This window comes from Heterodontus francisci, chromosome 9 (assembly GCF_036365525.1).
Source record: "Heterodontus francisci isolate sHetFra1 chromosome 9, sHetFra1.hap1, whole genome shotgun sequence".
NCBI lineage: Eukaryota > Metazoa > Chordata > Chondrichthyes > Heterodontiformes > Heterodontidae > Heterodontus > Heterodontus francisci.
Genome location: NC_090379.1, coordinates 20522006 through 20531501, shown reverse-complemented (window position 1 = coordinate 20531501; position 9496 = coordinate 20522006).

Genomic DNA, 9496 nt, shown 5'->3' with positions numbered 1-9496 from the left:
AACTTCAATCAAATCATCCCTTAACCTTCTAAATTCCAGGGAATACAATCCGAGTTTGTCTACCCTCTCATCATAATTTAATCCTTGGAGTCCAGGTATCATTCTGGTAAATCTACACTGCACTCCCTCCAAGGCCAATATATCCTTCCTAAGGTGTGATGCCCAGAAACATAGAAACATAAAAAATGTATGGCACAGGTGGAGACCATTTGGCCCATTGTTTCTGGTCCATCAGAACAAAAGCTCACAGTACTCTAACGTGATAAATCAGGGCTTGTTTTTGAGCTATATTAGCAGTTTTCAAGCTGTTGAGCAGCTTTTACTAGTTCTCTATCTTGGTATATATGACTTACTCTCAGTTACTTCATCATTTTATATATAAACCATTTAAATAGATTCCAATCCATAGCTTACTCTCAGGAATCCTATATTCTCTGTATAAACCATCTGAACCTCTCGATTAAATTCCAGCCTGTAACTCATTTGCACGTATTCATTATATATAAACCACATCAGCTCCTCAGTTATGTTACAATCTGTAATACACTCGGGGCCATCAATTATTCTCTTTTTGTGGGTGCCATGATGTGGAACTGCAGCTTTAGTTAATATTCTGTCTGAATTCAGATTTTCTTGTAAATGTGATTACTGGCTCATGTCAGGTATTACAGACTTGGCTGAGGCTGCCAGAGCTTATTTCAGTCCAATTAGACAAACATTATTCGCTTACCTCTGGGGATTAATAATTGATTTGAAGACATCTATTGCTGGGCCATATTTTTGCACTATGGTGTGTGTTAGTGGTGCAGAGGTATCCATAGAACATGGACGAACACTAGATTCGAGTGTGAGGATATTGTATAAATTACAGAAAATGCAAAGTCACTGGTTACCATACAGAGATGGCAGCTGCCGTACATATTCATTTTATGTGCAATAACTTTTTCAAACCAATTGTGATATGTAACATTTCGATCTTTATATGATTTAAAAATAGGTAGCTTAAACTGTAAATTGATGTGTGCATTTGGGTTGATGATGACAGTATAAAATCATGCTGTAATATAAAATGTGTTGATGAACGCCAGATTTCAAGTGTATTGACCAACTCTTGCACAATTCACTCGCTTTCTATTCCATCGCTCTTATAAAAATGGATAAAGTAATTCCAAGGGACAACATTGATTGTAAAATTATTGCCTTAATAATAGAGGAATGGAAAATCAGTGAGATTTCGGAATAGTACAAGGTTAGGATCACAATGCGGAAGGAGTTTCTTCATAATTGGGTGGAACACTTAGCAAAATTAGAGTTCCATTTATATTATACAGCTGCCACTGGAGGCAGCTCCATTTCTGCACTACAAAGACAGAGGCATAGTGACCCATCTCACTAAGTAAATTTACCCAAATCCATACCACAGGAGGTGCAGTACCATTGGTGGTGAACGTAGAATCTTAGAATAGTTACAGCACAGAAAGAGGCCATTGAGCCTGCCACATCTGTGCCAGCTCTCTGCAAGACCAACCTGTTAGTCGCACTCCCTAACTTTTCCCCATAGCCCTGCAATTTGTTTCTCTTCAGATAAATATCCAAATCTCTTTCGAAGGCTTCAATTGAATATGCCTCCACCACCCCCTCAGATAGTGCATTGCAGATCCTAACCACTTACTGCATAAAACAGTTTTTCCTCATGTAGCACCATTAGTTCTTTTGCCAATCACCTTAAATCTGTGTCCTCAGGTTATTGATCTTTCCGTCAATGGGAACAGTTTATCCCTGTCTACCCTATCCAGACCCCTCTTGATTTTGAACACTTCTGTCAAATCTCCTCTCAACTTACTTTTTTCTAAGGAGAACACTCGCTTCTCTAATCTATTCACGTAACTGAAGTTCCTCATCTCTGGAACCATTCTCATAAAGCTATTTTTCCTAAAGTATGGTGCTCAGAATTTGACAAAATACTCCAGTTGAGGCTGAGCAAGTGTTTTATTCAGGTTAATCATAACTTCCTTGCTTTTGTTGTTTTTGTACTCTATGCTTCTATTTATAAATTCCAAGATCCTATATGGCTTTTAAACCACTTTTACATATACCCTCAGGTCTTTTTGTTCTTGCACGCACTTTAGAATTGCACCCTTTGTTAATATTGCCTTTCCTCATTCACCCTACCAAAATGTATCTCTTCTCACCTCTCTGCATTAAATTTCATCTGCCACGTGTCCGCCCATTCCACCAGCATGTCTATGCTCTCTTGAGGTTCATCGCTATCCTCCTCACAGGCCACAATACTTCCACGTTTTGTGTCACCTGCAGTTTTTGAAATTGCACTCAAGTCTAGGTCCATAATATATATGAAGAAAAGCTGTGATCCTAGTACCAACTTCTGCGATACGTCACTGTATACCTTCCTCCAGTCCAAAAGACAACAGTTCATCAATGCTCTCTGTTTCCTGTCACTCAGCCAACTTTGTATCCTTGCTGCCACTGTCCCTTTTATTCCATCGGCTTCAACTTTGCTGGCAAGCCTAACAGGTGTTGCTGGTGCCACAAGCTGTGATATTGCTCTGGCCAGGGAAAGGCTCAGGTCTCAATGTGGTATTTGCATCGGTGGTTTATAAGAATTTAACAAACATTTTTGCCTGTATTAAATTCCTTATTCAAAGTCAAAACACAAAGGGTGAAATACCCAGTACTATTAAGAAAATGACTAGGCATTTTCAACACATAACAGATGGATATCAGTGGGATATGCAGATATAAGTTATTAATTCTATAGATAGTTCCCGACAGATAATAGGGAGTTTAATATATTAAATGTGCAAATGGCCCAAGCTATGCACTTTGAACATACTGCCCACAGGCACCCCAGGCGTGTTTACAAGCATTACAAGTACTCTGAATGGCACCTTATCTATGTAATTAGTGTTGCAGTTAGTTAATTGTTTTTGTTTTTATCTTTACAGAGTCTTGAAACAGAGCAGTCCAGTTCTGTGATGTAGATCAAAGAATCAAGCAAACTGAGTGGGGTTTTGCTTGGCAGCTGTGTCTGAGACATATGAGAATGAAAAGGGTCAGTCATTGGCTATGATCCTTTGGCAACTGTGTGAGTGGAGGTTTCATGTGTATACTGCTAATGCCCAGATCATCAGTCAGCCAGGAGCCAGCACATAAACTCTGGCAGTGTTTCATCATGTAAGAAGTGTGCAACCATTTTCAAAGTTCTGTTATATGTTAAGAATTAGCTCAGGAGAAACATCATTGCTGTTATATATGATGAAGGATAGTGAGTCTTGAAAATTATGGTAAATATGTGGGTTGTACTGAATTTTGTTCATTTAGCTGGTCTAGGTGAAATAAACTATCTGTTGATTTGAGTGTCTGACAGAATCTATATTCTGTCTGCCTATTGAAGACTAGGAGAATCCGTGGCTGAACAATGTCAATTCTAGTAAGTTAGTGTACAGGGGCAAAGGTTCTTTATTCAACTCTTGGGATTGTGATATAATTTGTCTAGATATTGGGATGGTAAAAGGCATGCTCCAGTACATAATGGATAGACGGTCCACTTATAGGAATGGTCGGCGATGCAGAACCTGTGCGATATATCTAGCATAAAACCCAACCACATAACAAGGTCCAAGCATAAGAATGAAAGTTCAGGTGACGGGGTAGAAAATCCTCTCAGGTGATTTCGGATTGGATGTCTGTTATACCCAATAATATTCAGGTCCGTCGCAGTTAATGGATTTAAATATCAGGCACCATGTATAATGAGTAAGCAATCTGATACCGCCTGTTTTGCAGCACCATCCGAGATGAATGTCTAACCCCAAAACTTTTGAACAAATGCCCATGCGTGTTCATGAATCATGTGTAAGAATTTCAATGTTACCATCAGTGCTCTGAAATCTGTGTGAAAATGTAAAGTAGAAGATTTCGAGAGCATCAGCAACTTTGCCGATTGTAGAATCACTTCCAGAGGACATAAATGTGTCATAAGACTTTGGATTTGGAATGCTTGAACTTTACATTTACTGTAGAAGAGAAGGGAGCCTTTATTGGATAGATAGGATGTTCTAATGTGCCTTCCCTGTCTTACTACATTCTGCTATTGAACTGCCAAGAATTCAATACATATCCACCACTAAACTACCAAGGAGCCAATCCATGTACATCATTACACTGCCAAGTAACCAATGCACACCCAGCAAGAGTTTCCCAAGAGCTCAACATATATCATTGGCAGACTTGCAGCCTCCCTGATGACTATTACCCTGAGAAGTTAATGCATAAACATTGAAAGCCAAGCCATCACTGACCCACCGTGTATACAAACTAATCTTTGGAGGATTTTTATTAGGCATACCCTTGACATCATTTTTTTTTACAACAAGATGACATGAAACACAGAAAGGCACAAATTGGTATATTAGCCTTCTGCACAATAAAAGTACCAATTGCCATTTTTCTGTTCACGAGCAGCAACATGTCGAAAGCAAAATTTGACATAATTCAGGTTTTTTTTAAATTTCAGTTACCCCTTTTGGACTGCTTTGGATCTTTCTCTTGGATTATCCACTCATTCCTTTCAGAATGACTAGTGATCATTTAACATACGTCCAATCCCAGGTGGAGAGAAGGGTGACTGTGCAGATGAAATTGATGTTTTTCCCTCCATTTCAGCTCTTTGAGCCAACATATTATAGTGCTCACTGTATGAAGGCATAAAGATGCCAGATTCATCATATAGAGAGTGCTATTATCCTGCACATTGACAATCATTTAATCAATAATAAACTTTTCAACAACTGGTGGCCAAGGAACATATTTTTTCTTCAGCCTTGTATAAGTCTTATATATCATTACATCACAGAATTTTCATATTTAGGTGTTAAAGCCTCAACAATTGGATAGTCACCACTTAGCACTTTCATATAAAGAGGGTCTATTATTTATTTTAAAAGCTTTGATCTGTTTATGGGATTAGTGAAGACTGAGCAAGCTTGAAAAATCCAATGAAACTGTCTAAAGTTCTAAAGTGATTTCCTTTGGTTGGAGCACACGCCTGGAGTGTGCTGATGTTACAACAATGACCCAGCATTTTACACCTAAAATTGCTTCCTTCCTTGATGATTGTTCTTTCCTTAATCTCTCTTTTTGTTCTGAATGTATATTGACTATTAAAAGCTGGGAAAGGAAATCTTTTAATTTACAAGGCCTGCTGTGTCATTCAACTGCTTGAATGGCTGCTACCCTGTTTTTCCGGAGCCGTTTGCACACATAAGCAAAGTGCAGAGAAGATCCGCTGATAAAACTTATAAACATACAGCTATAAATTTTTATGCAGATGTAATGCACAAACTATTTTTCCACTGAGCATCTCACTCATGCTTGCTCTTTCTACCATCATTCATCTGTGTGAAAATTGAACTGTAATTGAATTAAAATATGATGGAGAGAATATAAGGTTATTTTATGCCTAATGCCTGTTGTGGGGAAGTTACTAGAATCTATTCTAAGGGACAGGGTGACTGAGCGCTTAGACAAACTTGAACAGAGAGAGCCCAGCATAGATTGTAATGGGTAAGTCATGTATAACGAACCTAGTTGAATTATTTGAGGAGGCAACTAACGTGGCACATACTGGGGGGTTTATGGACATTATTTATATAGATTTTCAGAATTCATTTGGTAAGGTTCTGCACAAGGAACTGTTAATAGAAATGTGAGCATGTAGAGTTAGAGGCAATGTATTGATATGAGTAGGAAGTTGACAAGAGAGAAGGGGTAATGAGTATGTACTCCATTTGGCAGGATGTGACTAGTGATGTCCCCCGGGGATCTGTACAGGTGCCTCAGCTTTTCACCAAACCAGACCCCACAACCTTTACCATCTAGAAGGACAAGAGCAGCAGGTGCATGGGAACACCACCACTTGCAAGTTACCCTCCAAGTCACGCCCCATCCTGATTCGGAAACATAACACCATTCCTTTATAATCACTGGGTCAGAATCCTGGAACTCCCTCCCTAACAACACTGTGGGTTTAACTACACCACACAAACTGGAGCAGTTCAAGAAGGTGGCTCACCAGTACCTTCTCAAGAACAATTAGGGATGGGCAATAAATGCTGGCCTTGCCAATAATGCTCACATCCCACGAAAGAATTTTTAAAAAAGTAGAAATGACTTAGATGAAGAAATAAAAAGCGATATATCCAAACAGCAAGTTAGGTGTAGATGGGAGCAGAAAATGTCAAAGTGATGTTAATAGTTTAAGTGAGTGGGCAAATCTGTGGCAGATGAAGTTCAATATGGGAAAATGTGAGGTTGTCCACTTTAGACCTAAGAAACATTAATCAGAGTATTTTCGTTTAGTTAAATATGATTTACCTTTAATAAAATCCATGCTGGTTTCCCTTAATTAATCCACACTTGTCCAACTGACTGTTAATTTTGTCCCAGATTATCAATTTCAAATGTGTTCCCACCACCAAGGTTAAACTGACTGACCTGTAGTTGCTGGGCTTATCCTTACACCCTTTTTTTGAACAAAGGTGTAACATTTGCAATTCTCCAGTCCGCTGGCATCACCCCTTTATCTAAGGAGGATTGGAAGATAATGGTCAGTGCCTCTACAATCTCCACCTTTACTTCCCTCAACATTCTCAGATGCATTGCAGTTGGTCCTGGTTACTTATCAACTTTAAATGCAGCCAAGCCTTTCTAGTACCCACCACCCCCCACCCCCCCACTTTATCAATGTTTAGCCCATTCAGTATCTCAACTTTCTCCTCTTTCACTATGACTTTGGCATCATCTTCTTCCTTGGTAAAGACAGATGTAAAGTTTTAGCACCACAACCGCGTCCTCTGCCTCCATGCATAAATCCCCTTTTTGGTCCCTAATCAGCCCAACCCCTGCTCTTACTGCCATTTTTTTCTATTTATACACCTATAGAAGACTTTTGGGTTCACTTTTGTTAGCTGCCACTCTCTTCTCATATACTCTCTTTGCCCCTCATTTCCTTTTTCACTTCCCCTTTAAATTTGACATCGTCATATCCTTCCTTTTTCTGCATCATTTTACTCTCTTTCTCTTTAGTTGTCCAGGGAGCTCTAGCATTAGTTGGCCTACCTTTCCCCCTTGTGGGATTGTACCTCGACTGTACCTGAACCATCTCCACTTTAAAGGCAACCCATTGTTCCATTACAGTTTTGCCAACTAATCTTCGCTTGTATGCTGCCTGCATCAGAAGCTATGAGCTCGGGTTAATCACACATCATGACCCCTGTGCCCGTTTTCAGGCCTTAACTAATTTTGTCCTTCCTATATATATTTGGAGGCATTTCCTTGGTTCTCAATTATTGTGTAAGTAATTTATTTAGATTCTTCTCTGTGGGGCGGCACAGTGGCGCAGTGGTTAGCACCGCAGCCTCACAGCTCCAGCGACCCGGGTTCAATTCTGGGTACTGCCTGTGTGGAGTTTGCAAGTTCTCCCTGTGTCTGCGTGGGTTTTCTCCGGGTGCTCCGGTTTCCTCCCACAAGCCAAAAGACTTGCAGGTTGGTAGGTAAATTGGCCATTACAAATTGTCCCTAGTATAGGTAGGTGGTAGGGAAATATAAGGACAGGTGGGGATGTGTTAGGAATATAGGATTAGTGTAAATGGGTGGTTGATGGTCGGCACAGACTCGGTGGGCCGAAGGGCCTGTTTCAGTGCTGTATCTCTAAAACTAAAACTCTAAAACTAAGACATGTTAAAAATATTTTAATATTATTGACTGTTGCTGTCCTTGTCCTTGCTAGCTGCGTTGAATCTCATTTTGAGTTGTTGTTGATCTAGCCGTTATAGTTTGAATTGATTCAATTTTAACATTCTACTGCAAACCAAACAATACTGGTCAAAAAAAAACTGCCAGCATTTTTTAAAACCTGGAAAACTGAACTTTTGATGTTTTGTGTACATTAATAAAAAAAACAGACTGCCTAGATCGGAAAAAAAACAAGTCTAGTGATAACATTATCAGGGGGTGTTTTCATTGTACATAATCTACCACAAAAACCTCTCATAGATTATCGCCCTTATCCTCTATTCCTGTATGACTTGTGTTCTGTCTTGCCCTGTATCTCAGGTCAATAAACACACTTGTATGAAAGAAGGTTCTACTTCAGAGGCTTGCTGCTGATCACCTTCCAACCAAACCTTTCCCCTTTGCAGCCCCAGCCCACGACTAGATATTGAACTTTGAATCTTGGTGTGTGTAGATCACTGTCAGAACTGACATTGCATTTATCAGCTGCACTACTGGGGCACTGGGACTTGTGGCTGCACATTTGGATGTTATGAAGTTATGCACCAAGGTGATTTTGACAAAAAAAATTACTTAAAAATTTTATCAATACATTAGTTGACACATGTGAATGCTATAAATCTGCAGTACATATGTCAGCAGCACTACAGAAAAAGAATGGATGAAACAGAGCCAATTCACAGCACAGATGCCATCATTTGATTGCTGTATTATTATCTTAATTTGAAATGTTATCTACGTCAGGCATTGAAGAAGCAACGAAAAAACTCAAGTCTTAAATAAGGAAATGTAGGTCAAATTATGACGTTGGTTCAGTGTCTGTTCTAGATGGAATAAAACAAAATAAGATGAAAACACCAGACAGATCATTATTATATAAAACATGGCCCAAACAACTATTGTTTTCCAAGGAGAACGAGAATTGGCCTTTAAACCTCCTTTGAGAAATAATGAAATGCTCTTTATTTATTAAAAAGGTGAATACATCAACTCCACACTCATTTCAGTGGATATTTATACCTTTAGAATATATCATATCATGAAAATGAAACGCTTTACATTTCCAATATATTTTTGATCTTAAAACTGGCCAAATTCATTTAGTTTGTCAGCTCCAGAAGCCTCAGAGACGAAAGGCTTTCAGCTGTTTCATTGGCTGAATTTCAACTATGTTCCCAGCAGTGAAAGTGCACTTTCAGAATTCTAACACTCTGTTCCCTAAACATAGCTCAATTGATTATTCCTCAACAAATCAATGCATAGAAACAGAGTTCACCAGGAAAGCCAGTACAATTCTTTGGAGATAAAACATTCCCCATTGCACAGAGGCAATTGGACATAACTGATCAATTTCTGCTTCTGTCAGCAATATTTATACCAGAAACAAAACACAAATGGAAGAAATAAAAAACAAAAGGATTTTTTTTATATCTCTGGGGCTCGAATCTGAATGCAGCTCTGGCTGATGATTTGAGAATCTCCTCTTCCTCCAGCTGGTTGAGGTTGGCGCGGTCTCAATCCTGATTACAGTGGGTGTAAGACGACAGCACAAATTGGCAGTGTCATTCCAGAGACACAAGCTATGGGAAATGGGAATATCACATCAGTGCAGTAAGAATGCTTTTCAAGGTTGAAGTAAGGATACATTGTTTGGATAAGGTAAAAGGTTTCCCCCTATATG